The sequence below is a fragment of the Erinaceus europaeus genome, chromosome 16, assembly GCF_950295315.1.
Source record: "Erinaceus europaeus chromosome 16, mEriEur2.1, whole genome shotgun sequence".
NCBI classification, from domain to species: domain Eukaryota; kingdom Metazoa; phylum Chordata; class Mammalia; order Eulipotyphla; family Erinaceidae; genus Erinaceus; species Erinaceus europaeus.
Window position 1 is genome coordinate 28,528,651 of NC_080177.1, and position 21,910 is coordinate 28,550,560.

At 38.9% G+C, this 21,910-nt stretch overlaps 1 long non-coding RNA gene and 1 other non-coding gene across 2 annotated transcripts; one reads left to right on the top strand and one right to left on the bottom strand.

Annotated features, from left to right (window-relative positions):
- Positions 1-7,551: 7,551 nt before the first annotated feature.
- LOC132533665 (small nucleolar RNA SNORD2) lies at positions 7,552-7,620 on the top strand. Its single transcript, XR_009545515.1, has one exon. It is a non-coding gene; the product is annotated as a small nucleolar RNA SNORD2 (small nucleolar RNA).
- Positions 7,621-9,334: 1,714 nt separating this feature from the next.
- Positions 9,335-15,786, bottom strand: LOC132533430 (uncharacterized). Its single transcript, XR_009545309.1, has 2 exons — positions 14,927-15,786; positions 9,335-11,461 (listed from the first exon to the last, which is right to left on the bottom strand). It is a non-coding gene; the product is annotated as an uncharacterized LOC132533430 (long non-coding RNA).
- Between the last annotated feature and the right edge of the window lie 6,124 nt (positions 15,787-21,910).

The window sequence follows — 21,910 nt, forward strand, 5'->3', positions numbered from 1 at the left end:
TCCTTTAATCTGAGAACTGGGCCTGAACTGTCTGGCCTCAAGCAATAGGAGGCAGAAGGGACTGGCTCCTCTACACAGGACCCCACAAGCAAAACTACTTGTTAAAAAATAAATAACAGGGAGTTGGGAGGGCGCGAAGCGCAAGGACCTGCATAAGGATCCCGGTTCGAGCCCCCGGCTCCCCACCTGCAGGGGCGTCACCTCACAAGCGGTGAAGCAGGTCTGCAGGTGTCTGTCTTTCTCTCCCCCTCTCTGTCTTCCCCTGCCCTCTCCATTTCTCTGTCCTATCCAACAACGACATTCATCATCATAATAATTACCACAACAACAATAAAACAACAAAGGCAACAAAAGGGGGAAAAATGGCCTCCAGGAACAGTGGATTCGTAGTGCAGGCATTGAGCCCCAGTGATAACCCTGGAGGCAAAATAAATAAATAAATAAATAAATAAATAAAATAACACCTGGTTGAGTGCACATGTTACAATGCGCAAGGGGTTCAAGCCCCCGGTCCCCACCTGCAGGGGGAAAGCTTTGTGAGTGGTGAAGCAAGTTTGCAGGTTAGGTCTGTCTCTCTCCCTCCCTATCTCCCCCCTTCCTGTCAGTTTCTGTCTCTTATCAAATAAGTTTTAAAAAATTAAAACAAAAATAAATAACACTTCACATTATTGGGGACAGAAGGGGGGAAACTTCGTTTAATAAGCCTTAATATGAGAGTTAAAGGGCCTGAAATTGTCTTTAAGAGGCTGAGAGTCTAGGAAGTCACCTAAGTTGAGAACGATGCCATTGGGAAGGCAAAGCGTGTTGTTGGCAGGGGCCTTCTTGCAGAGACAGGCTGGGGCCAGGTGCCCAGTCTGTGAGCAGAGGAGAGGAGGGTCTTAGAAGTGTGTAAATGACACTAGTATATGCTCTGGGGCGAATACAAGCACACACAGAAAGTGGGGTCACTAGAAGTTCATGGGTACAAGCGAGAAATAGCCTCTGTGAGTGGGCAGCAAACATTCCAGAGCTTTACGTGCCATGATCTCTCCACTGACGCTGGGGGAGGGGTTACTATCCTTTGAAGTGAACTGGTTGTGTGAAGTGCTAGAGAAATTCTGGCCCGAAGAATACAAAAGTTGTCTATAGATTTCCAATTTTTTTTTTTTTTTTTCCCCTCCAGGGTTATTGCTGGGCTCGGTGCCTGCACCATGAATCCACCACTCCTGGAGGCCATTTTCCACCCTTTTTGTTGCCCTTGTTGTTGAAGCCTCGTTGTGGTTATTATTATTGCCATTGTTGATGTTGTTCATTGTTGGACAGGACAGAGAGAAATGGAGAGAGGAGGGGAAGACAGAGAGGTGGAGAGAAAGACAGACACCTGCAGACCTGTTTCACCGCCTGTGAAGCTACTCGCCTGCAGGTGGGGAGCCGGGGGCTCGAACCAGGATCCTTACGCCGGTCCCTGTGCTTTGTGGTATATGCACTTAACCCACTATAGATTTCCAATTTTTAAAAACACATTTGCTGTTAATTTATCAGTCTTGTTTTGGAAATACTGGTTGTAACCACAAATGTCATTTCTTTTTCCATGAAAGCAGTTAAAGAAAGGAAAGAGAGGGGTAAACTGGCACACTTTGAAGTCTCAAATTGTCAGTACAGTTCTCTTGCTTTGATTCTTGTAAATTCTCTTTTATGGAGTTTTTGAAAAAAGGGAATTGAGGCAGTTGGTGATGCACCCAATTGAGTGCACACATTACCATGTGGAAGGACCAGGTTCAAGCCACTGGCCCCATCTGTGGAAGGGAAGCTTCATGTGTCTCTTTCTCCTCTTCTCTACCTCCTCCTTCTCTCTTAGTTTCTGTCTCTATCCAATAAGCAAATTAAAATAAATAGTGGAAAGAGGGAATTGGACTGGAGAACAATGCAAACTCTAGGATTAATGATAAAAATGTGATTTAGAGATAGTGTCCCAGCTACAACTGAAAAACATACAGAGCCTTGAGAAATACCAACTTTTCATTTGGCTATTCAGACAGCCCTTACCTCAGGCAAAGCGAGACTTCAAGGAGAAGAAAAGGCCAGTTCTGTATTTCACACACATTAAAACTTGAACTTCAGGGAGTCGGGCGGTGGCACAGCGGGTTAAGCGCACCTGGCACAAAGCGCAAGGACCTGCTAAAGGATCCCGGGTCCTGCTTCCGCCTCCCCACCTGCAGGGGAGTCGCTTCACTAGCAGTGAAGCAGGTCAGCAGGTGTTGATCTTTCTCTCCCCCTCTCTGTCTTCCTCTCCTTTCTCCATTTCTCTCTGTCCTATCCAACAACAACGACAGCAATAACAATAATAACAAAAACAATAATAATAACGCTAAAATAACAAGGGCAACAAAGAGGGGAAAATGTTTACTCTTTACACTCAGTGAATGGTTAGAATGTATTAAAAACATAGACAATTAAAATTCACCAAAATTAGAAACTTTCTGATCAAACAGTGTTCTGTCAGTGCCAGCAATGGTGCCAGCAAAGAGGTAAATCCTACTGGTGGGAATATAGCTTAGTACAATCTTTCTGGAGGGCAACATGACAGTGGCCTTTCTTTATCACAAGGCATCCCATTCTTTGAGCATTACTCTTAGTGGAGTTTATCCTAAGAATATAACGGGGGGCTGGGCAGTAACACACCTGGCAGAGCACACACATTACATTGTGTGCAAGGACCCAGTTTCAAGCCTTCTGGTCCCCAGTGAAATTCTCTCCTCTATTTCCCCCTCCCCTCTTAATTTCTCTGTTTGTATCCCAAAGAAAGAAAAAATATTTTTAAAAGAAGAAAATGTGTTTTTTTTAAAGATTATAATGTGACATACAGATAGTATTCATGATCTGAAGAAAATAGGTTAAATATCAGGCAATAAGAAAATAGTTACATAAAGTATAGTGCATCATATGGTGACTAGTCACCATAAAATTTGTAAGGTTTTCAATGACACAGGAAACTTTTTCATATGAAGAAGTGGAAAAATAAGCACAATACTTTTCTCTCATCCTATATGTAGGGCAAGTTGCAAAATGCATCAAAAATGGTTATCTCTAGATGGTGAAATTATCAGTATTTTTTTCTCTTTATTGTACATGTATTTCATTTATTAATTAGAGAAAAAGAAAGGGAGAACCAGAACATCACTCTAGCACATATGATGCCAGGGATGGAACCTGCAACCTCACTCAATCTCAACAACTTATTCACTGTGCCACTTCCTAAACCACAGTAGTTTAAAAATGTGACTATAGGTATTAGGAAATGGCTCACCCAGAAGAGCACATACCTTGTCATGCTTGAAGGCCTGGGCTCAAGCCCTAGCAACATGGATGGCACTGGCAAAGTTCTATGATGGCAGACTATGGGTAGGGGTAGATAGCATAATGGTTATGCAAAGCGACTTTCATGCCTGAGGCTCTAAAGTCCCAGATTCAATGCCCCTGCAGCACCATAAACCAGAACTGAGTAGTGCTCTGGTAAAAAATAAAATAAAATAAAATAAAATAAAATCATGATGGTAGATAGTGTTGTAATCCCTTCCTTTCTTCCAGGTTCCAGATGCCATCAGGATGCCAGCCAGGCTTCCCTGGACTGAAGACCCCACCAATGTGTCCTGGAGCTCCGCTTCCCCAGAGACCCACCCTACTAGGGAAAGAGAGAGGCAGACTGGGAGTATGGACCGACCAGTCAATGTCCATGTTCATTGGGGAAGCAATTACAGAAGCCAGACCTTCCACTTTTTGCAACCCACAAAGACCCTGGGTCCATGCTTCCAGAGGGATAGAGAATGGGAAAGCTATCAGGGGAGGGGATGGGATATGGAGATTGGGTAGTGGGAATTGTGTGGAGTTGTACCCCTCCTATCCTATGGTTTTGTTAATTTATCCTTTCTTAAATAAAAAATAAACTAAAAGAAAAATCCAGGGGGAAAAAAACCAGTATAGCCACAGGCCGTTTGGAATATAACTAAAATATGCCTACTAGCTATGTACAAAAACATATTTTTTAAATCCTTTCTGTATTCTGGCAGTAGGGTGAAAGTTCTTCATTTTTTGTTATTCCAATTCACTACATTCTAAACAAGAATTCCCCAGAACCCCGTCCCACTAGGGAAAGAGAGAGGCAGGCTGGGAGTATGGATCAACCTATCAATGCCCATGTTCAGCGGTGAAGCAATTATAGAAGCCAGACCTTCCACCTTCTGCATCCCATAGTAACCTGGGACCATACTCCCAGAAGGTTAAAGAATAGGAAAGCTATCAGGGGAGGGGATAGGATACGGAGTTCTGGTGGAGGGAATTGTGCTCAATTGTACACCTCTTATCCTATGGTTTGTCAGTGTTTCCTTTTTATAAATAAATTTTTTAAAAAAATTCAGGGGGCACAGTCAATAGAGATATACCAGAGATTCAACCAAGTTCCTGTAGCAAATATTTAAAAATAAATAAAATCCATTCTGTGTTCTGGCAAAAAAAAAAATCATGATGGTAGAATAGTGTTGTAATCCCTTCCTTTCTTCCTTCCTTTCTGTCCCTTTGACCTTTCTCTCTTAAAAAAAAAAAATAATATAATAAAGAACAGAAAATTGGACCAGAAGGGTTGGGTGGCATCAAACACACAGGGTCTCTGAGCTCATTCCTAAATGCCACATAAAAGTACAGAGCAATCTGGGAGATGGTGCACTGAAGAAAACGTTGGACTCTCATACATGATGTCCTGTGCTAGGGAGATGTTTTGTCGTCCCCCCTCTCTCTCTCTCTCTCTCCTCTCTCTCTCTCCTTCTCTCTCTCTCTCTCTCTCTCTCTCTTTCTCTCTCTGTCTCCAGGGTAATCGCTGGGGCTCAATGCCAGCACTACGAATCCACTTCTTCTGGCAGCCACTTTTTCCCCTATTTGTTGTTGTTGTTATTGCTGTTGGATAGGACAGAAATCAGGAGAGGAGGGGAAGACAGAGAGGGAGAGAGAAATATCAACACCTGCAGACCTGCTTCACTGCTTGTGAAGCGACCCCCCTGCAGGTGGGGAGCCGGGAACTTGATCCAGGATTCTTACTCCTATCCTTGGTCCTTATGCTTCGTTGTGTGTGTGCTTAATTAACCTGCTGTGCTACTATCCAGCCTCCTTTCCCTCCCTCTCTTATGTTAATAAATAACTTATCCTTTAAAAGGCAAATAAACAGGTGATGTAAAAGGTGGCGCAATGAATAAGATGTTGGATTTTCAAGCTGGAGGTCCTATGTTCAGTCCCTGGCAGCAAATGGTTCTCTCTCCCACCCTCTTTCTCTCATAAATAAATGTATCTTTAAAAAATAGATAGATGGGGAGTCGGGCTGTAGCGCAGCGGGTTAAGCGCAGGTGGCGCAAAGCGCAAGGACCAGCATAAAGATCCCGGTTCGAACCCCGGCTCCCCACCTGCACGGGAGTCGCTTCACAGGCGGTGAAGCAGGTCTGCAGGTGTCTATCTTTCTCTCCTCCTCTCTGTCTTCCCCTCCTCTCTCCATTTCTCCCTGTCCTATCCAACAACGACAACAACAATAAAACAATAAGGGCAACAAAAGGGAATAAATAAATAAAATTAAATTAAAAAAAAAAAATAGATAGATGAATAATAAGTAAAATGAATTTTAACACTCAGTTGAAGCAGAGTTTGATAATTCTACCCCTTAAATAGAAATTATGCTGATTTTCCACTACGAAAATCTGTCTAGCAGGCTGTAAATACTAGAGTGTTTAAAAATATTAATTTTTTTATTCATTAATGAGAGAGAGAACCAGAGAATCACTATCATGATGGCACATATAATGTTGGGGATTGAACTTGGGACCTCATGTTGTGAGTCCAGTGCTTTATCTACTGTGTCACCTCCCAAGCCACCACGTAGAAACACCTGCATAAACAAATATCACAAGTAGTGAAGCAGTGCTGTGGTGTGTCTTTCTCTATCTTTCTGTCTGTCTATCTTACTATCTTTCATCCTCTATCTAAGAATAAATGATCTATTAAGGGGCAAAAGAACCATGTAGGCACGGAGACCTAGAGAAAGCAGTGGATGAAGTGTTGGACTCTCAAGCATGAGGTCCTGAGTCCAATCCTCAATAGCACTTGTACTAGAGTGATGTCTGGTTCTTGTACTAGAGTGATGTCTGGTTCTTTCTCTTTCTGTTCTTCTATCTTCATGAGTAAATAAAATCTTAAAAAAAAAAGAAATAACTTCATCTTACCTTGTGCAACAGAAAAATTCCCTGCCTATCTCTTTTATATTTCTGTACTAAGTAACGCGTGCACACATAAAAAAGTTGAAACAAATTGTTATCTAAAAATATCTGTACTAGAAATATGTAAGTGATTAAGGTGAGATCTAAGTTTACATCAGAATGGTCCTGTGAAAACTAGTGCAGCAAGAATACATTTTTCCAGAATTACTAAGAAACAAAATTTATGAACTTGCTGTGCTTTTCTCAGTCCCTATCCATGTACGGCCCTCATAAAGGCTGTGGTTTGTTTTGAAGAGGTAATGTTGGCCTGAGAGAAGGATGGAGTAAGTAGCAGCCTACAGTTTGAGGACCTATGAGCAAGCTGAAATCAAACTAAATATATATATCTTTATAAATTTTATAATTCTTTTGCAAGTATCCTATCTTAAGTATTTCTCCAGTCACCTACCACTGCAGGAAATTTTCCATTTGTTTCTCTGTCTTGAAAAACTCACTATTGGAGGCCCAGCTGTGGCACACCCAGTTAAGCACACATAGTACTAAGCTCAGGGACCCGTGCCAAGATCTGGTTCAAGCTCCCAGCTCCCCACTTGCAGGGGGGAGTTCACGGATGATGAAGCAGGTCTGCAGGTGTCTAACTTTCTCTCTCCCTGTCTCCCTTCCCTCTCTCAATTTCTGTCTTATCTGATAAAATTGGGGAAAAAATGTCTGTCAGAAGCAGTGGATTCGCAGTGCTGGCACCAAGCCCCAGTGCTAACCCAGAGGCAAAACAAAGAAGAGAGAGAGAGAAAGAGAGAGGAGAAAAGGAAAGAATGGAAAAAAGAATGAAATGAAAAACTCAGTGTTTAGGATTGGTGAAATATCTCACTGGGATAGTATGCTGCTTTGTCTTATATACTACCACCCAGGTTGATTCTGGCCTCCACTGCATTGAAGGAAGCTTCAGTACTTCAGTACTTCAGTACTTCTCTTAAAAAAAAAAAAAAGAAAGAAAGGAAGGAAGGAAGAAAGAAAGAAAGACAGAAAGGAAGAAAAGAGAGAGAGAAAAAAAATAAGAAAAACCCAGTCTTTAAAAGTTACCATTAAACAAAGACTGCCAGATTTGGCATGAAAAACTGAGATTAGAACTTGAAAGAGAAATATTTCCTAGAGAGAACTCAATCTGTGCAAGAGGAGGCAGATTGGGTATGCTTCAGTTTTGTAGGTTGCTAACTTCAAGATTAGATTCCTGTGGGGGTAGTCATACATAGTTTGAAAGAAGTTAAGACTCATATACAAGGAGATTTATACTCAATATGCTGCTATTAATATTTAATAAATTCTGGGAAATTTTGGCAATCATCTTTCTAGAGTATCCTGAAATGAAGAAAATACTCAATCCTGATCACTTGAAGGAAGTGTGTATTCTAAAACTAATTATTATGTAAGTAATCTCTTATTAATTGGATGGAGACAGATAGATTGAGAGGAGAGGGGAGATAGACACCTGCAGCACCCGGCTGCAGAAAGCTTTTTCCACTCAGAAAGCTTTTTCCCTGCTGGTAGGGATGGGTGGGGATGGAGCTTGAACTCAGGTCCTTGAGTATTGTAACATGTGTTATACTCCATGGATGTGCCACTACTAGGCCCCAAATTCTTAAACTAAGAATAAACAAAATTAATTGCTCCCCACTGCAAGGGGGGATGCTTCACAAGCAGTGAAGCAAGTCTGCAGCTGTCTCTCTCTCCTGACTTTCTCTTTTTTAAATTGTTTTTATTTATTGGCTAGAGACAGCTAGAAATCAAGAGGGTGGGGGAGATAGAGAGACACACACACAAGCTGCAGCTCTATTTCACCACTCACAAAGTTTTCCCCTCCAGGTGGGGACCAGGGGCTCAAACCTGGGTCCTTGAGCTTGGTAATATATACACTCAATCAGGTGTGCCACCACCTGGCCCCCTCTCTCCTGACTCTCTATCTCCCCCTCCCCTTTCTATTTTTCTCTTTCCTACCAAATAGAAAGGAAAAAAAAAAAAGGAAAAATACAGGCCAAGAGTGGTGGATTTATAATGCTGCCACCAAGCCCCAGGAGTAAGGTTTTTTTTTTTTTTTTTTAACATTTTATTTGTTTATTAATGAGAAAGACAGGAGGAGAGAGAGAAAGAACCAGACATCTTTCTGGTACATGTGCTGCCGGGGATTGAACTCAGGACCTCATGCTTGAAAGTCCAATGTTTTATCCACTGCGCCACCTCCCAGACCACAAGAAAGTTAATTCTTTGAAGAAACTATGGGCTTATTTTTAAAAATGAATTGACTTTCTGAAAACTCAATATTTTCAGTAGATTTTATGAATAATTATTTTTAAAGATTGACATGTTAATGAAAGAGGGAAGAGGAGAGAGAGAGTGAACCAGAGCATCACTTTGGCACATGTGATTCTGGGCATTGAACCCACAATCTCAAGCTTGAGAGTTCAATGCTTTACTATACCTCCTTCTGAATCCCATTATAAATTATTTTCTTTTTATATAACAAAGAAAGTAATTAGCCTATTTATTCATTTATTAATGAGAAAGGTGGAGGGAGAGAAAGAAGCTGAGCATTCTGGCACATGAGATGCCTGGGATTGAACTCAGGACTTCATGCTCAAGAGTCCAGTGCTTTATCCACTGTACTACCTGTCAGGTAGCTCTAATTAGTTTCTTATCTGCATTTTCCATGAGATGGTATTTTTTTAATCATGTGATGAAAAAAATCAGAGTTTGGCAATGAAAATTTTAGTATATTTTGTGTATTTGTTAAGTTGCTATGAAACATCATAATTAGCTGTATCCAATACTTTGCTATTTTGTTTAGGAGGGTGGAGGTAGTTAATAACTTTTCAGGCAAAAAAATTTTCTTAAAGATTTTATTTATTTATTTATGATAAAGATAGGGGAGAGAGAGAAAGAACCAGACATCACTCTGGTACATGTGCTGCCAGGGATTGAACTCAGTACCTCATGCTTGAGAGTCTAGTGCCTTAGCCACTGCGCCACCTCCTGGACCACTCAGGCAAATTTTTTAAAGAGTCAGGTTGAAAAGAACACTGTAGATAAAAGTAATATAGAGACAGTTTAACTTCTGATCATAGAGGAAATTTTATTATGTCAATCCAATGGATAGAAGAATGTAACAAAAATTCTCTATATAACCCAGAAACTAACTCCTTTTTAATACAAATTTACAGAAAATAATTTACATAATAGAATGCATTCATATCACTTGTAACTATTGCAATTAATTACATTTGTAGATTTTAGTACAGTCATATTTTTATGCCATATTTTATTTGTAAATCTAGTTCCACCAGTCAAAATTTACTTTTTGAGTCTCTAAATATTAATATAGCACATTTTTTGACACAGCACTTTTAATTATGATAATCTCTCTCTCTTCCTAACGCTGGGCTTCACTACTCTAAGCCAACTTTTTCAGATAGAGACTGAGAGACAGAGAGAAGGAAAAACACAACGGTACCATGTTTCCCGCAGTACAGTGAGGATTGGGTTTGAACCTGGGTCGTACAACATGACAAAACAGCACCCTCCCAGGTGAGATATCTTTCTGGACCTTTTTTCTCTCAAAGCAGTTCAGTTCATATGAATTTGAAGTCTGTAATGGATTTTTCTACCTTCTCCGTTGGTGTTTACACTGTATTTTATAATTATCCCAATTTGTTGTTAGTCTGATTACTAGAAGGACCATCTTACTTCATTAACTAGAGACTTTAAGTGACTTAATTTAGGATTATACTATTGATATTAAATTCTTTTTTTTTTCTGACACCTGTAGACCTGCTTCACCGCCTGTGAAGCGACTCCCCTGCAGGTGGGGAGCCGAGGGCTCAAACCGGGATCCTTACGCCGGTCCTTGGGCTTTGCGCCACGTGCGCTTAACAGTGCTACCGCCCTACTCCTCTATACTATTGATATTATGTTTACTAAATTAGATCTTTTAAGAAGTGCTATGCCTTATTAAAGTATTTGAAGAAACATACACATAAAGAAAATAAACATTTCTGAAGATATGTAACAGCTTGATATTGACAATGCACAAGGAACAGAAATTAGAAATTGGATACACAGCTAAAAAATAAAACTAAAAACATTCATAATAAGGAAATAACATGGCTGTAAAGACTCACATGGTTAGGATGTGTGTGTGTGTGTGTGTGTATATATATATATATATATATATATATATATATATATATATATATATATATAAAATAGTATTTGTGGTCAGGTTAAAATCTCCCCAACTAAACATTTCCTCAGGAAAATGTTTCTTAAAACATGTTATTATTATTTTATTCAATACTTTATTGGATTTTATCTTGAAATGTTGAAAGCTAAGACACATGGTATTATATATTAATACTGAGAATAAATGCTTAAAACTTACTATTTTACTAACTTATATTGCTATGTTCAGAAGAAATGTGTCATAAGATATATTTAGTTATCTGTGATTTGTGAAAACCTATCACTATTGAATATCACTTGTTTTGCTTTCAAGTTAACAGATTTAAAAGGGAGCTTCATTGATTTTAATAATTAAGTCTGCAACTGGATATATATATTATATATATATTACATATAGAAAAAGAATAGCAGAAGGTACTTATAGTAATAAATAGATTAGCTTTTATTTAAATTTTTTCCTGTCCCTGCATCTTATATTTATACTCTAAACTGCAGATTTTTTTGGTATGATTTTTTAAATTGCCTCAACACATTTCATAACATGTAAACTGTAATTCAGGTTATTTTAAACTTAAAATTCTATGTTTATACTGATGTGATTTGTTTTCTTTATAATATAATTATAGTAGTCTAGTAAGCCCTTTAATTTTAGAAAGGACTTTTGAATTAAAATAAAGTTTCATTTTAGTGTAGCCTTAATCACTGATGTATGAAAATTCTAATTCCTTTTCTTTAGTAGATTTTCCTCAAATATCAGGAGAGTCACATGAATCAATTTTTGTCACACAAAATGATTCCAAAGTGTTTTCTTGGATCCTTGTAACTGGAACTTTGGGGTTGATGAGATTTGTCAAGAGGACAGAAAAGATGGTATCACTTCAGATCATCTGATATTCCTGGGTCTGGATTTAAAGATTACCTGTTGAGGAGTGATTCTTCCCTTTGTCCTCTCCAATTTCAGATCTCACTTCTCCAGAGGTTTAGAAGGCCCTATTTCACCACTGTCACACAGAAAAAAACACAAACTCAAGAAAAATAATATAACACAACTACTCTGCAAAATATTAAGATAATTCCTAGGTTAGAATTTCATGACTTTTAGCACTAGGCCAACACACTGTTAATAGAAGAACAACAAAAAAGTGGGAACAAAAGCACCATCATCCCTAGAACTTAAAAAAAAAAATCAGCAATATAATTTACTGTACTCTTTTTTTAAAAAAAAAAGATTTTTATTTATTTATTCATGGTAAATGATAGGAGAGAAAGAACCAGACATCACTTTGATAGCAGTACTGCCTGGAATTGAACTCAGGACCCCATCCTTGAGAGTCCAATGCCTTATCCACTGCACTACCTCTAGGACCACTAACTTACTGTATTCTTCAAACATATGCTCTTATCACTAACTTAATCAGTTTTAGGGACCCTTTTTTCCTTTCTTGCATGATATGAGCTAATGGGAACATAAACATTTAAGACAAAAAGGGGCAGGAAAAAAGGTTATTTTGTTGAGGGAGGTGGCATAGTGGATAAAGCCTTGAACCCTCACGCATCAGAACCTGAGTTTGATCCCCTGTACCACATAAGCCAGAGTGATGTTGTGGTTCTTTCTCCATCTTGTGTTTAATAAGTGAATATATGCTTTTAAAAAGTCATCCAGGAGGAGGTGGGCAGTAGTGCAGTGGGTTAAGTGCAGGTGGCACAAAGCCGAAGGACCAGCATAAGGATCCCGGTTCAAACCCCCAGCTCCCCACCTGCAGGGGAGTCGCTTCACAAGCGGTGAAGCAGGTCTGGCAGGTGTGTCTCTCTTTCTCTCCCCCTCTCTGTCTTCCCCTCCTCTCTCCATTTCTCTCTGTCCTATCCAATAACGACGACATCAAGAACAGCAATAATAACTACAATAAAACAACAAGGACAACAAAAGGGAATAAATAAATATTAATTTAATTTAAAAAGTCATCCAGGTAGAGAAAAATTCGAAGGAGTTAAGAATTGTTTTTTTTTAAAAAAAAATTCCTTCACATAAAATATTTTAACCATATACTTCAACTTGTTAAATGTCAACTATCTAATTGAAACATATAGCTAACAAATATAAAATTTCATGTTGCTTTTACCAAGTGCCTTCAGTCATTGAACTATCATTGTTTTCTTCAAATATTAACTTTTATGTACTTTGAAAATGAAAATGAAGTGCTCATACAGAGAATTCCCCCTAACATTTCTAGGTTCATAATTCTAATATACTCAGTAATATATTTTTACAGCAAATTTTTGTCATAAAAATAGTAGTCTTTTTTTTCACATGAGCGCAAAGCACTGCTCCTCCATTTGCTTTATTTTTGTCTTTATGCAGTGCCAGAATATAGCCCAGAACATCAAGCTATGCAAAGTCACTGCCGAGCCCACATCCTCAGCTCGTTAATAAGAAATATTTCCTTTCAAATATTTTATACTTACATCAGGGAGCATATAAGTATTTGAAAGAAAAGATAATTTTCATAAGCAAAGCCAGGCCTGGCATAAACAGTTGGTGTTACATGAAAGAAAAAGAAAGTGACTTTTTTAAAATGAAAGTTTAAATGGCAAGGTTCACAGGCTGTCTACCCCAATGTTTCTTTCTCAAATAATACTTTGCAAATTTTCTCACATAAAATAATCTTAGCTCCAAAATTAAATCATTTTTACAGTTTTGTCCTCCTTTGACCTAAGGTTTCCTGTATGATCATAGTGACTAGTACATTGACATATTCAATATACTCAATTGCATGTGAAAATAATGGACCGTAATTTTTACTTTTTTTTTTTCCAGCAAATGTGTAAGAAGTAATAATGACTTCCTGTCCTCCTACTCATCTGTGGTAAATTTTGCCTGAAAGGAGGATTTTAAAAAATGTCACTATTAATAGGTCTCAATTATTTGGTTCTCCTGAATATAATTAGGGACTAACTTAAATACAACTTAAGCTTCTTAATGGTAAAGTAAACTAAGGACACAGAACTCTGGTGGTGGATGTGGTATGGAACAATATCCTGCAATCTTATAGTCTAGTAAATCACTATTAATCACAAATAAAAAATGGCTTGACAAAAAAAAGTCAACTAAGTATGTACATATAAATACATAAATGGAATCAAATCAGCTCAAAGATAGCCTGAATCTATAAGCTGCTATTATAATTTTGCCAATATTTCTCTTTATCAGTAGTCACAAACATCCATCGTTGTATTTTTTGCTTCTTGCCAGCATATACACTTTCAAATAATTAAATTTCATATGGTTTTAGTGTGACACTAAGCCCACGTTACCAGGTAACATGGCACGACACATTTTTGCATGGAAAAAATACTTCATGATTTTCTGATAACCCAATATATCTTTGAGTTTTATAGACAGTAGAAACTGGGTAGCTTCAATAATTTATATAAACAGTATACATGAAATTTTATTCTTTTTCAATTTCACTTGAGAAATATTTAGTAGACAGTAGATCACTGAAGTAGTAGATTTAACATAATGTCGGTTTTAGAAACCAAGCAATAGATATGTAAAGTTAAAATCAGATTAGATTGAGAGAATAGCTATTTTCAGTTTACTGCTAGCATAGTGTGGTTACACAGTTGTTTCCTGAAATTTTCTTTCATACATGAGACAGTTTTCTATGTTTACACTAGGAATCCATATTTTTTTATAAAGTGAATTATAAATGCTAAAATAACCAACTTTTGCTTTTAGGTGGACTTTAATCAAATCAGTCACAACATAGTAACTAAGCATTTTTTTTAGTCAAATAAATCAATTTTTTTTTTTTTTGCTTCCAGGGTTATCGCTGGGACTAGGTCCCTGCACTACAAATCTACTGCTCCTGTGGCCATTTTTTCCGTATTTTGGATAGGACAGAGAAATTGAGAGGGGAGAGGAAGATAGAGAGTGATAAAGATAGACACCTGCAGACCTGCTTCAGCGCTTGTGAGGTGACACCCCCACAACCACCTCTGCAGGTGGGGAGCTGAAGCCTCGAACCAGGATCCTTGCTCGTATCCTTGCGCTTCGAACTATGCGCGAAGCCCGATGTGCCAACACGCGGCCCCAAATGAAAATTTTCTTATCCACTTTATGTGCTAAGGCAAAAATGAAGAAAGCCACTTTTCAGGGGTCCTGATTTTTCTTGGGAGCATTCATTTTTCAAGTGAATGATTCAAATCATTAGTCTCATAAATGATAGAGGGAAATGGTGGCTGGTAGTAGAGATTAAAATATAAAGGTCAGAAATATGGGAGGGGGGAATCAGGTGTGTATATAAAATTTGAATTCAATTTTTTAGGCAACTACTTCCCCAGTGGCTGACTAAATTTAAAGGGAGATTAAAACATGCCAACACTAATCATTCTATATGAACTTACTCATATTTTCACATTATGTGGCATGTTTGTTAGGTAACCAGTTTTACCAGCCATCTTACCAGGACAGCCAGATGACAGATGAACAAGGTGCATAGTCTCATGTGTTCCTAGGCTGAAGGCCCTTCTTTGAACTTCTTGTTGGTGGAGTATGTGGCTTTGTGGTTAAATACAGGAATACAGAAATCAGATAGATCTAAGTACAAATTGCAGCTCTCATATTTAAGTTTCTGTATGATTTTAGGGAAAAAAATATACTGTTTCTCTGAACCCCAGTCCCCCATCTGAAAATTTAGAATGGTACTTACCTTTTAAGGCTGTAAGAATTAATCAAAATTACATGTGTAATTCTTTATAATAAGTATAAAGAATACTAAATGAGTACTGGGATTGGGAAGGCGTTGGGATGGATGGAGCATCAGTTTGCCAATCTGGACTACAGCTTCAAGTGCTTAGTACTAAGTATAACTCTACTTGCTTCAGTTCCATTCTTTGTTACCCCCTGTTTACTGCACCTCAGGTATCCAAGACATGAGAGATAGTCCACAAGGTTACATTCTTACAGAGCCTTTTGGTATTCTGGACCCCTATGAGTTGTTGATGCAGGATGTTTATAGAATACTAGCATTTTTTCTAACAAAGTCCCAAAACCTAGATATAGACCAGGTTCTGTGAGAGAGAGCGTATGTTCACACGTATCCATAAACTAGTGCAAAATATATACCTGAATGCAGAAGTACACTAGAGTTTGCAGTGAGTACCCCCCCCGACACTTCCTCTCCACTATTCCAACCTTTGGGTCCATGATTGCTTAACAATTTGTTTGGCTTTGTATGTTAACTCTCTTTTCAGCCACCAGGTTCCAGATGCCATCAGGATGCTAGCTAGGCTTCCCTGGATTGAAGATCCCACCAATGTGTCCTGGAGCTCAGCTTCCCCAGAGACCCACCCTACTAGGGAAAGAGAGAGGCAGACTGGGAGTATGGACTGACCAGTCAACGCCTATGTTCATCGGGGTAGCAATTACAGAAGCCAGACCTTCCACCTTCTGCAACCCACAAAGACCCTGGGCCCATGCTTCCAGAGGGATAGAGAGTGGGAAAGGTATCAGGGGAGGGGGTGGGATATGGAGATTGGGTGGTGGGAATTGTGTGGAGTTGTACCCCTCCTATCCTATGGTTTTGTTAATTTATCCTTTCTTAAATAAAAAATAAATTTAAAAAAAGACTGCTAGCATTTATCAGCAAGGAACATCATAAAGGAGGGTGGTGGTGGTAAGGAAAGATGAGCTGATCAAAGCAGAGTAATGGGGAAAATGCTTGGGAGTATGAATCGACCTGTCAACACCCGTGTTCAGTGGGGAAACAATTACAGAAGTCAGACCTTCCACCTTCTGCACCCCATAATGACATTGGGTCCATACTCCCAGAGGGTTAAAGAATAGGGAAACTATCAGGGGAGGGGATGGGATATGGAGTTTTGGTGGTGGGAATTATGTGGAGTTGTACTCCTCTTATCCTATGGTTTTCAGTGTTTCCTTTTTATAAAAAAAAACTCAGCTAGAATTCAGGAATATGCCAGAGACCTGAGATGCAGTGCAGTGGCTGGACAGTTGAACTTGGAAGCATGAAGTCCTGAGTCTGATCCCCAGCATTGTGTGTGCCAGTGATACCTTCATCCTTTCTCTCCCTCTTGTGTTAGTAATTATATGCTTATTCTCAAGTATGCATGCACAGGTTTCTTTCTTTTGATTGGTGTTGATTTAACAATGTAAACTTTTATGTTATGATTTAACACTAGTTCTTTGGGGGAATTTTTGGAGACCTACCAAATATGGATGTTCTTTAACTAGTAATAGAGAGCTACAAGGACTTCTCACCCCTCCCATTTTAGTAGGTTAATGGTTTACAGCACAATTGTCTAGAGCTACTCAATAGCAAAGACAAAGTGGTCACTAGGAATAAAAGAATTTAACACCCAAAGGAAAAGAGCCATTAGGCTACCTTCCGATTTCTCACCACAAATAACAAATACTGTTTAACTAGGGAGAAAGTTGCCAACCACCTGTAACAGTCTGACTTCTCAGTTTTAGAATATAGAAAGTGATCTATTATCTCAAGTAATTAGGTATTGGCATTTTCTTTTTTTATTTTTTATTGTTGTAGTTATTATTGTTGTTGTCGTTGTTGGATAGGACAGAGAGAAATGGAGAGAGGAGGGGAAGACAGAGAGGAGGAAAGATAGACACCTGCAGACCTGCTTCACCGCCTGTGAAGTGACTCCCCTGCAGGTGGGGAGCCGGGGTTCGAACCGGGATCTTTATGCCGATCCTTGTGCTTTGCGCCACCTGCGCTTAACCCACTGCGCTACAGCCCGACTCCCTGGCATTTTCTTAAGAACTGTTCCATTTGCTAAATGGACCATGTTAACTTGGTTATTCATTTTTCCCTAGAAAAATTTTAAATGTTTAGTTTTTTATCTTGATCATTTTTTGTTCTCAATTACAGTACTATTTTTTTTGGTAGCACAGGGAGCCAGGTGGTAGCACACCTGGTTAAGTGCACCTATGTGTGCAAGGACCTGCTCCCCACCTGCAGGGGGGGGGAGCTTCTCAAGTGGTGAAACAGGTCTGCAGGTGTCTATCTTTCTCCATCTCTATCTTCTCTCCCCTCTCAATCTTATCAAGTATAATAGAAAGGAATAAAAAGGAAAAAATGGCTACCAGGAGCAGAGGATTCGGTACTGGCACCGAGCCCCAGCAATAAATAACCCTGGTAGTGATAAAATAAAAATAACTTTGTCAGTCTATGATTTTTCCTTTTAATTGCCCTAGAAAATTCTGTCAATTCTTTTATTTATTTTTTTATTGTTGTTATTGATGTCATTGTTGTTATATAGGACAGAGAGAAATGGAGAGAGGAGGGAAAGACAGAGAGGTGTTGAGAAAGATAGACACCTGCAGACCTGCTTTATTGTCTGTTAAACGACTCCCCTGCAGGTGGGGGGGGGCCTGGAACTGATCCTTACACTTTGCACCACCTGCGCTTAAGCCGCTGCACTATTGCCGGACTCCCAATTCTTTTATTTTTGTAACTAGTCCTCTGAAATCCTGTTTTCTTCTAATTTTTATGCATTCTAAAACTGTTATTTCACACTAATATTAAACATTAGTCACTTACCATTTTAATCACGAGACATCTCTGAATATTTTACTTCAATAAGTAGGAGAGATTCAAATAATAAGTAGGAGATTCAAACAATAAGTAGGAGAGATTCTTGGCCTTAAACTATCACCTCGGTTATGCTTTATTAATCTCAGCGATTCTTACACCATTTTTACTAAAGAAATATAAGTAAATATAAGTAATGTAGTTCGTGGCAAATCTGTTAGGGACCAACTCCATTCAAATGTGCAGCATTTATTGCTGGAAAAAAGCTTTTTGGTTTTGCTTTAAAGCAAGATTGAGATAGAAAGAGGGACAAATCTCTACTTATTCTATCCAGGTTCTTTTATTTACTTATTGTTTAGTGCTGGAGTCTAACCAGTTCTAAAGGCAGGAGGAGCAGGTGCGTGTGTGTGTGTGTGTGTGTGTGTGTGTGTGTGTGCACAGATTTAATTCACTGACTCTACCGCACTGGAAGGCAGACAGCTCAATAACTAAAACTAGATCAGAGGGAGGTGTTGGGTACTTTTTTTCTCCCCCTTAGTTTTAAAACCCAAGTAAGCTTTAAGAGATAAGAAAATAGAGGGGGCCGCACTGGATTAAGCGCACATAGTACGAAGCACAAGGATCCCAGTTCGAGCTCTGGCTCCCCACCTGCAGGGGGTTTGCTTTACAAGTATGGAAGCAGAGCTGCAGGTATCTATCCTTATCTCTTCCTCTCTATCTTCCCCATCCCTCTCAATTTCTCTATGTCCAATTAAAAAAAAAAATGGCTACAGGAGCAGAGGATTTGTAGTGCAGACACCAGAGCCCCAATGATAACCCTGGAGGCAAAATATATATATAACATTCTTATTAATAAAGCCCATTCTGCCTTATAGTTAGTTCCAAAACAAGACATGTCATACCTGTATAACATGAAACTAGAAGAGAATTGTGAGGTGTGGCTTTGTGACACTTTGAACTTGTTATGTAAGTTTAGAAATGGTTTAATGTTTATTTTTGCTGGCTGTTGGTTGTTAGTTCACATCAAAATATTAATCTCCCCATACCTAACAGACAATCCTTTCTAGAAAGTGGTAGTATTTAAAAAGAACCCTGATTGAGCTGGTAACATATTTCACTTGGATAGTGTGCTGCTTTGTCATATACACAACCAGGTTATTCAAGCCGTCTCTGCAGCATTGAAGGAAGCCCTGGTGCTGTGGTCTCCTTTACTACCTCTGTTTCTGAGGCAGGCAGGAGAGAACTTTGTTATTTAGTGGCAGGAAAGCAGTTCAGTAAGTTCTGAATAAGGTCACAGAAAAAAGTGAACCCAAAGAAAATAAGTACACTAAGATACTATAGCTTGGTTTATTTAATTTCTTTATAGTACTATTTGCTGGTATCTGGGTCTGTTATAGGACTTTGCTTAACAAGTTCTTAGCAGCAATGTTAAGTACCACTTTCCAAGTTGCATTTCAGATTTAAATGATCTATTGTACCTAAGACTAAAATGAATCATTTTTCTGGTCCTGTGGTTTTTCTTTTTTTTTTTAAATCCTCATTGCTTATTTATCTTCTTTTTGGTACTTCCTTTGTATCATTATTTAAAGGTTCCTTAGAAAAAAAGATATTGGGGGGCTGGGTGGTGGTACACCTGGTTGAGTGTACACATTACAAAGTAAAAGAGCCTGGGTTCAAGCCCCCACCTGCACGGAGGTAGCTTTGCAAGTGGTGAAGCAGTGCTGCAGGTGTATCTCTTCCTCTCTGTCTCCCCCCCCCCCTTGATTTCTGGCTCTCTCTCCAATAAATAAAGATAATTAAAAAAAAGGGTTTGTTATTTATTTTTTAAACATTTTTATTTTCCCTTTTGTTGCCCTTTTTTGTTATTGATGTTGTTGTTGTTAGATATGACAGAGAAATGGAGAGAGATGGGGAAGAGAAAGATAGACCCTGCAGATCTGCTTCACTGCCTATGAAGGGACGTCCCTGCTGGTGGGGAGCTGGGGGCTTGAACCGGGATCCTTACACCGGTGCCTTGTGCTTTGCACCACGTGCACTTAACCTGCTGCGCTACCCCCCGACTCCCTAGGATTTTGTTATTTTTTACTAGAAAACTGCTTAGTTCTGGTTATTAGCACTGCCAGAGAATAAACCTGGGACCTTGGCAACATGGGAGGTGGCTTAGTATGGATAAAACATTGAACTCTCAAGCATGAGATTCAAAGTTGAATTTCTGACACTGTAACATGCCAGAGTAATGCTCTGGTCTCTCTCACTAATAATTTTAATAAAAACCTGGGATCTCTTGGAAGCAAGTCATATATATATATATATGGTGTTTGTTTGGTTTCATTACCAGGGTTACTTATGGGGCTCAATGCTGGTACTACGAATCCACTGCTCCCAGTGGCCATTGCCCCCCTTTTTTTCTATTTTATTCGATAGAACAGAGAAATTAAGAGGGGAAGTATAGATAGGGGAAGATACCTGCAGACCTGCTTCACCGCTTGTGAAACGTCTCCCCTTCAGGTGGGAAGGCAGGGGCTTGAACCCGGATCCTTACACAGGTCCTTGGACTTAATAATATGTGCGCTTAACCAGATGCCCGGCACTTGTTTTTTTTTTTTGCCTCCAGGGTTATCGCTTGGGCTCGGTGCTGTCACTATGAATCCACTGCTCCTGGTGGCCATTTTTCCTTTTTCATTTCCATTTTTATTGGATAGGACAGAGAAATTGAGAGGGGACTGGGAGACAGAGACAGAGAGACACCTGCAGACCTGCCTCACAGCTTGCAAAGTGATCCCACTGCAGGTGGGGGGGGTAGGTGGCGGCTAACTGGTATCCTTGCATTTCGTACTATGTGTGTCACTCACTGCCCAGCCCTCTAGACTACATTAAAAAAAAAAAAAGGTTTATTATTAGCATGAGAGGAGAGAGAACCAGAGCATTACTGCAGTACATGCAATACTAGGGATTGAACACAGGATTACATGCTTGAATACAACCCCCAATCTACTGCATCACCTCTGGGTTTTGTTTGTTTGTTTTTCCCTTTTACCAGAGTACACTGCCCAGACCCTGGGCTATGGTGGTGATGGGGATTGAGTCTGGGTCCATGGAATCTAAGGATTGAAAATATTTTTGCATAACCATCATGTTATCTCCTGGTGTATTTTTTTTTTAACTGTATTGACTCCAGTACTATTCCTTCAAAGCATCCTAATAGATCTCTGAATTCACACTATGTACTAATACCCAAAGCATCCTAATAGATCTTTGAATTCACACTATGTACTAATACCATTCTTTTCAACCTCATCTAGTCAATATATCTCTCATTTCTCTTGGCAACTTGTTCTTTTATGTTAACTGTATACAAAATTATGACTTGCATATATGAAAAGACTAGGATTTTTTTTAAAAGCACACTTTTCATCACAAGAAGGTATTATTTCAACAGTCCATGGAGTGTGGACAGTCTTAAGACTCTCAAGAGTGAAGTCGCAAGTTTGATCTCCTGCACTGCATATGATGTGATAATGTCTCTTTCTTCTTCTTTGTCATAAATAAGTATTTTTGAAAAGGAGGTATTATTTTGCCACTAATTCACATTAAAAGGCATTTTACTTAATAGATGAATTTATTGGCAAATAAGTTTTGTCAGTGTCTTAAATTCACATGTAATTTCAGGCATCTCCTGTGTCAACAACAACTAACAATAATTTGTATGTTCTGTGGTTATTTTATAGTTCTCAAATTTTGTTGTACTTTCCAGAAAAAAATAAAGCATGGTGATAAACTTCAATTTGCTAGAATACATCTCCAAATCTTAGTGTAAAACACAAAACACTTTTTTGCACACTATTTTTATAGACCAACCAGATTTGTAATTTATTT